A 5,932-nucleotide genomic window follows, 5' to 3' on the forward strand; every position below is an offset into this window, starting at 1 on the left:
TTTTATGCATGTACTTTTCAGCCACTCGGTTTTCGGATTTTATCAAACCATCATATTTTTGCAACAATCTTCCTACATCTTCTTTCCATTCTTCTGCACATACTAAATTTTCTTCCAATTCCATTTTACTTTCTTCTGGTTCATTATTTATAAAATTGTAGTTTGTATGATTTTGAATATTGTTAATTTCCTTTATCTTTAATTCCTCTTGTTTTGATTCCTCGTCTTCTGTATTTCCAAATTTCAGTACTTCTTCTTGAATTTGTAAAGTTTTGTTTACATAATCGATGACCATTCCATTTCTGTCCATTTCGTCTGTCCCAATCAAAATATCATGTCTCATGTTTTCTACTATTATGAATTGCATACTATATTCGGTTGTATCAAATAATACTTTTCCCACTATTCCCTTCTTTGCTTCATATAGTTTTTTGTTGTTTGCACCCACTAGATTAACCTTTGGAATTGAATAACAATATTTTTGAAAATTTAATTCATTAATAACTTTATTGTCAATTAGTGAAACTTCAGAACCCGTGTCTATTAAAATTTTAACTTGTTTTTGAAAGAATTTACCCTGAATTAAAATTAACCCTTGCAAATTTTGATTTTTCTTTTCTTCCCCAAATGTTATGAACTCCCTTGGATGCTCATAGTGACATACGGCCGCATTTAGCAGGTGCTTTATTGAAAATTTGGTGATTGTGAATCTGTTGTGTATTGTGTGTCAAAGGGTTGTGATGGTGATGATGTGTTGAGTGTTTCAATTGGTGACTCTTGTTGACTGACGTCGGTGTATGATTGATGGTGACTTAGAAAATTCACTTGTCTTTTTTGGTTATTTCTATTTATATCTTCTAGACTTCTAGTGTTATGGTTTCGATTGTTTGTGTAGTTTTGATTTGACTGTTGTTGTGAATTGTTTGTCTGATTCTGTTGAATGGCACTGTTTGAAAATGCATGATTCATATTGCCATTGGAGTTAAAGTTTCTGTTGTTATTATTGTAATTATTTCTGTTAAAATTTCCGTTGTTTTGATTATTGTAATTACCGTTTTGATACCGTCCATTATTTCCATAGTTATTGTTGTTAGTTTGATTGTTACGATTATAGTTTTGGCGATTAAAGTTCTGATTATTTTGGTTGCGGTAGTTATTATTATTATTCCTAAAGTTCGAGTTATTATAGTTGTTGTTACCATTATTTTGTCTATAGTTATTGTTAAAATTACGATGATTATTGAAATTATTGCCGTTCTGATTATTGTTTCTGCTGTAGTTATTGCTCCCATTGAAGTTGTTATTATTATTATTATTTGCTTGGTCATTGTTTTGATACATGGGGTTTCGTTGCTCATGCATCATCAAAAATTGGCACAGTTTGTCTATTTCTTTAAAGTTGTATAACATCATGATATCTTCCAATGTCCGATCAAAGTGTTGCACGATACAACCCACAATGTATTCTTCGTTAAAACCACAGTCTAAGTATTGAGCTGTGCTGTAAATTTGCATGGCGTACCGGTGGTATGACATGCTACGATTTGGGTTGTATTTGCCACTTAACAGCTCGTTTTTGATTGAACGCTGTTGTGCTTGACCCCAGAAATATTCACTGAATTTGGTCGCAAAGTCTTCCAGATCCACCAACTCATTTTCTTTGTTCGAAAACCATAGTAACGCCTCATCCGTCATCTGGTTTCTGATGAATTCTTTAAAGTCTTCGAAATTTCTGTAAGATGCATATCTGTGCCTAAGGAATTTCATGAAAGGTACTGGATGCTGCTGTTTTATTCTTCCACTAAAATAGATTTTACAATCTCTTTCGACCGTTTGTACAACCGGCCTTGCATCCAATTCCTTCTGTGTCACTTCTTTAAGAGACTCTTGTACTCTCCCAATTTCTTTCTCCATTATCTCTTTGGTCTTATTCATATTTTCATCTATTTCATCTTCTTTTTTCTTCCACTGTTCATTAATGTCTCGTCGAAATATCTCTTCCTTCTGCTCAATATGATGCTCCAGCTGTACTGCCAACACTCCCATTTGTTCGTCAATATCTTCGAACTTTTTTTGGTTATTTTGTTGTTCTAGCTTCAAATTTTGTTCCATTAATTCAATCTTTTTATTTTGAGTTTCATTATTCTTTTCCAGCTGTGCCGATAACACTTCCATTTGTTCTTTGCACTGCTCTTCCATCTTGGCCATTTCTAGGGTTAACTCTTCTTTTACTTCTTCTATCTTCTTTCCCAACTTATCCTCAACCTGTTGTGCCATCTGTTGTATTTTGTCATCAAAATTTTGTGTTGTTTCCCGTTTTATTTCTTTTTTTGTATCTTCAAGTTCTTTTGTCATATGTTGTTTATTTTCTTCTGCTTTCTGGTTTATATTTTGCTCAGTTTTTTTTATTTCCTGTAACAAAATTGCCATCATCTTGTGAAAGTCCAATTCATCCTTCTTTACGGGCTGAGCTTGGTCTCCACTTGCCATTTGCCTTTCCATTTGTGCTTCTTCTGGCTGTCTTTTCTCCTCCATTGTCTCCTGTACTTTTTCAGTCTCTTTAATTTGTTCTTCGGTTCTGTCTGTCACTTCCTGTTCTTCTTCTACGTTCTTATGTGATCTAGTCTTTCTTTTGTCCATGTTTATTTTTATTTAATTTCAATTCACTCAATAAACTTATTATCTACACAAATTATACTCTTAACACCCTGTATATTATGTTATTAAATGTTTAAGGTACACCACTGGTTAATACTTTGTTATAATGCACTACCTGTCACCGTCCAAATACACAGCCACACGTTGGGCTCGCCAAATTGTTATGATATGTGAATTCGATGCAAGAAAACTACAAGTTGCTCTTATTTACCGGCTAGCTTTATGAAGATAAAAATAATTTTTTTTAAGTTGATTAATTTGTAATATTGTTAAATTTAGAAATGCTTTTAATAAAAATTATTGAACGCCTGAAAATAAAAAAAAATTTGACAAACATTTATTCTACTCACCTTGTATTCTCTAAATCTGTATTTTGAATTTAAATTTTTTTTTACTTATTTGTCTTAGAACATGCAGACTCTTAACTCAAGCGAGTTCTGTGACCTGTACTGCTTGATAAAGCTATATAAAATTATATAAAGCAAAAATCACCACACAAGAAGTTTTATTTTTAATGTACTGTGCAATTATTCACAAGTGATCAATTAAATATTACACAACGATATCTTGTATAATATATAAAAAAAATTATTTAAGATTCTTCCAATAAATAAGCCAATACTTAACCGTTTAATACTAATATGAATGGATTTAGATTTATGACGTAATACAATATTGAAGTAAGTATATGAAATTAGTGTTTTGTGAAGTTGCAACAAGAAATACTTGATCTAAGATCTAATACGTGTTTGTTTGTCAAAGGATTTATAACCTCACTTACTATCTTTTTAGAGCGAAAACAAAGGTTTATAATCCTTCAATTTTTTAGTTTAACTGTTTTGTTTAATGATTTTAGTAAGCAAAAGAAACGGTGAATTATATTTGGTTAATATTACAAAAGCGATAATAAAATTTTTGTGAACTTGACTTCAAATTATTTTGTTTTTTAACACAAAGATGATTTAGAATGATATAGGCTGTTTAAAAAAAAAAAAGGTAAGATTATTTCTAAAGAAATTTCAAAACTTGCGTTTAACTTTATTAAAGTTCACTTTCGTCTTTCAGATAATCCCTTCTCTAAAAATTTTATGGAAATCTTCAATAACAAAGATTGCATCTTTCAGTGACGTCTTCTAATGGATTAGGGCCGCAAAACTATCAGAATTATCTCTCCAATGGTTGAGAAATATTTATAAGTACCCAAAATGAATTTTAAATGATCTTCAGTCAAAAATAAACACCAAACGGTCTCTTTATTCAGCGAGAATTCAAATGAGTGGAAAAACTCACCTTTCTGGTAGCTGTGGACCTCTTTATGATGACTGCTAACAATTCCCTTATCGGAAAATATACTGTTAATCTGCAGGCTTTGCTAAAATATAATCAGAAACGATGGTTTCTTATCGGCAAGGTAATTTGAATATACTTTGTTATAATTCAGGACTTTTTTAAGGTTTTTTAAAATACTTTTGAAAAATTGTGACTGCTGAAAAAAATCAAAAATTTTCTGCCCCTTCGTAACTATTGATTTTCTATCTTTTATTTTTCATTGCTTACCAGATCTCCAAGCATTTTGACAATGTTTTTTAAGATCTGACAGGATTTTTGTATATTTTTGACATTTATGATTAAAATAAAAATATTTTAAATTTTCATAAATTGTTAAATCTTGAGAATTATATTGACTTTTGAAATGAATTGAAACAAATACTAGAGAATTTAAGCATTCTTTTGACATATAATTTCTACAACAAATGATAATTTAAATATTAAAATTTTTACTAACAAATTTGACATACACCAATTTTAACATGAATTAGTTGCTTTTATTTTGCTTTTATTTAATTTTAAAGCTATCTGAAAGCATTTTTGATATTGAATCACTGAGAATTGTCTTCAGATTACCTGTCCATTAAAGATTATATCATTCTGAACTCTTATTTATGAGATATATCCTATTTCACCTCCTAACACGTTTTATTTTCCGAGCTCTATCCATGTTAACTGTATGTTTACTAACAAATTGAAACTTCTTACTTTGTGAATAAATGACTTAAATATTTTATCTGTTTTAGGACTGTTGAAGATTCTATTGACTTGTATATATTAGAATTTGGATTATAATAAAAATTGTAATTAATTAATAAATACAAATTTATGGTTTTTATTTCCACTCGATCCGAAGTGGTTTGATATTTGCTTTTTGTATCTTTATGTTGTGGCTATATTGGCTTATTCTGTAAGTATCTCTTACATAAATAATATAATATATATATAACGAACAATAACTTAAGTTTAAATCATAATCAATTTCATGATCAACAATTGTTTTTGGTTTAATTTTTTTTTTATATATTTTTTTTTTTAATTGAAAAGTGTTTATCAACCAACTATAACTCAGTGGCTATAATAACTCACGTATTAAAAGAATCTTATTTCTATTATGCTAAATTTGTTTATAATAAACCAACTGGTTTTAATTATAATAATAATAAAATTATTTTGAAAACATTAATTAAATCTGGTGATACAATATAGTCCTTATTGGTTTGTTACATGTCTGTGAATTCTGCTTATTTTTGCTTTTAGTTTCTTTCTTATTGTTGAATCTAGTTTCAACTATTAAATTAACAACAATAATACAATTGTTTGAGTTAAATATATATGTGGTATATTCAATATTGTCATTTTGTTTTATGTTCATACTATTCATAAAAAAAAAACTGTTTAGGAGCTTTAATTTCATAACAATATATATATATATATATATATATATTGGGTTTGCTGCAATAAAAAATGAAAAAGAGTACACGTTTCATTTTTTATTGCTGAAAACCCAATATTTAACGTTTACTTCCTTACGTTGTCAGCAAATACTTCTGGTTCATTATATATATATATATATATATATATATATATATATATATATATATATATATTATATATATATATATATATATATATATATATATATATATATATATATATATTCTTTGTTATTTCCTGACTGTGAATTTTTAAATAGAAACTTTTTAATTCCTGGGATTGTGGGTATGTTATAAATCTTCTTCTTCTTCTTAAAGTGCCTATCCGTTCCGGATGTTGGCGATTATCACGGCTATCTTTACTTTATTTATTGCAGCGCGGAACAGTTCAGTGGTAGTCGTGTTATACCACTTTCGTAAATTTTGAAGCCAGGAAATGCGTCTTCTTCCCGGTCCTCTCTTACCATTTACTTTCCCTTGGAGAATCAACTGGAGAAGACAGTAACGTT

The 5,932-nt window shown here is 29.1% G+C and overlaps 1 long non-coding RNA gene across 1 annotated transcript; it reads left to right on the forward strand.

Annotated features, from left to right (window-relative positions):
* The first annotated feature begins 3,436 nt into the window (after window positions 1-3,436).
* On the forward strand, window positions 3,437-5,033 carry LOC140452116 (uncharacterized). The gene is made up of 3 exons (XR_011952135.1): window positions 3,437-3,654; window positions 3,724-4,069; window positions 4,734-5,033. It is a non-coding gene; the product is annotated as an uncharacterized lncRNA (long non-coding RNA).
* Window positions 5,034-5,932: the final 899 nt, after the last annotated feature.

The sequence above is a fragment of the Diabrotica undecimpunctata genome, chromosome 10 (genome assembly GCF_040954645.1).
Source record: "Diabrotica undecimpunctata isolate CICGRU chromosome 10, icDiaUnde3, whole genome shotgun sequence".
Taxonomy (NCBI): Eukaryota; Metazoa; Arthropoda; class Insecta; order Coleoptera; family Chrysomelidae; genus Diabrotica; species Diabrotica undecimpunctata.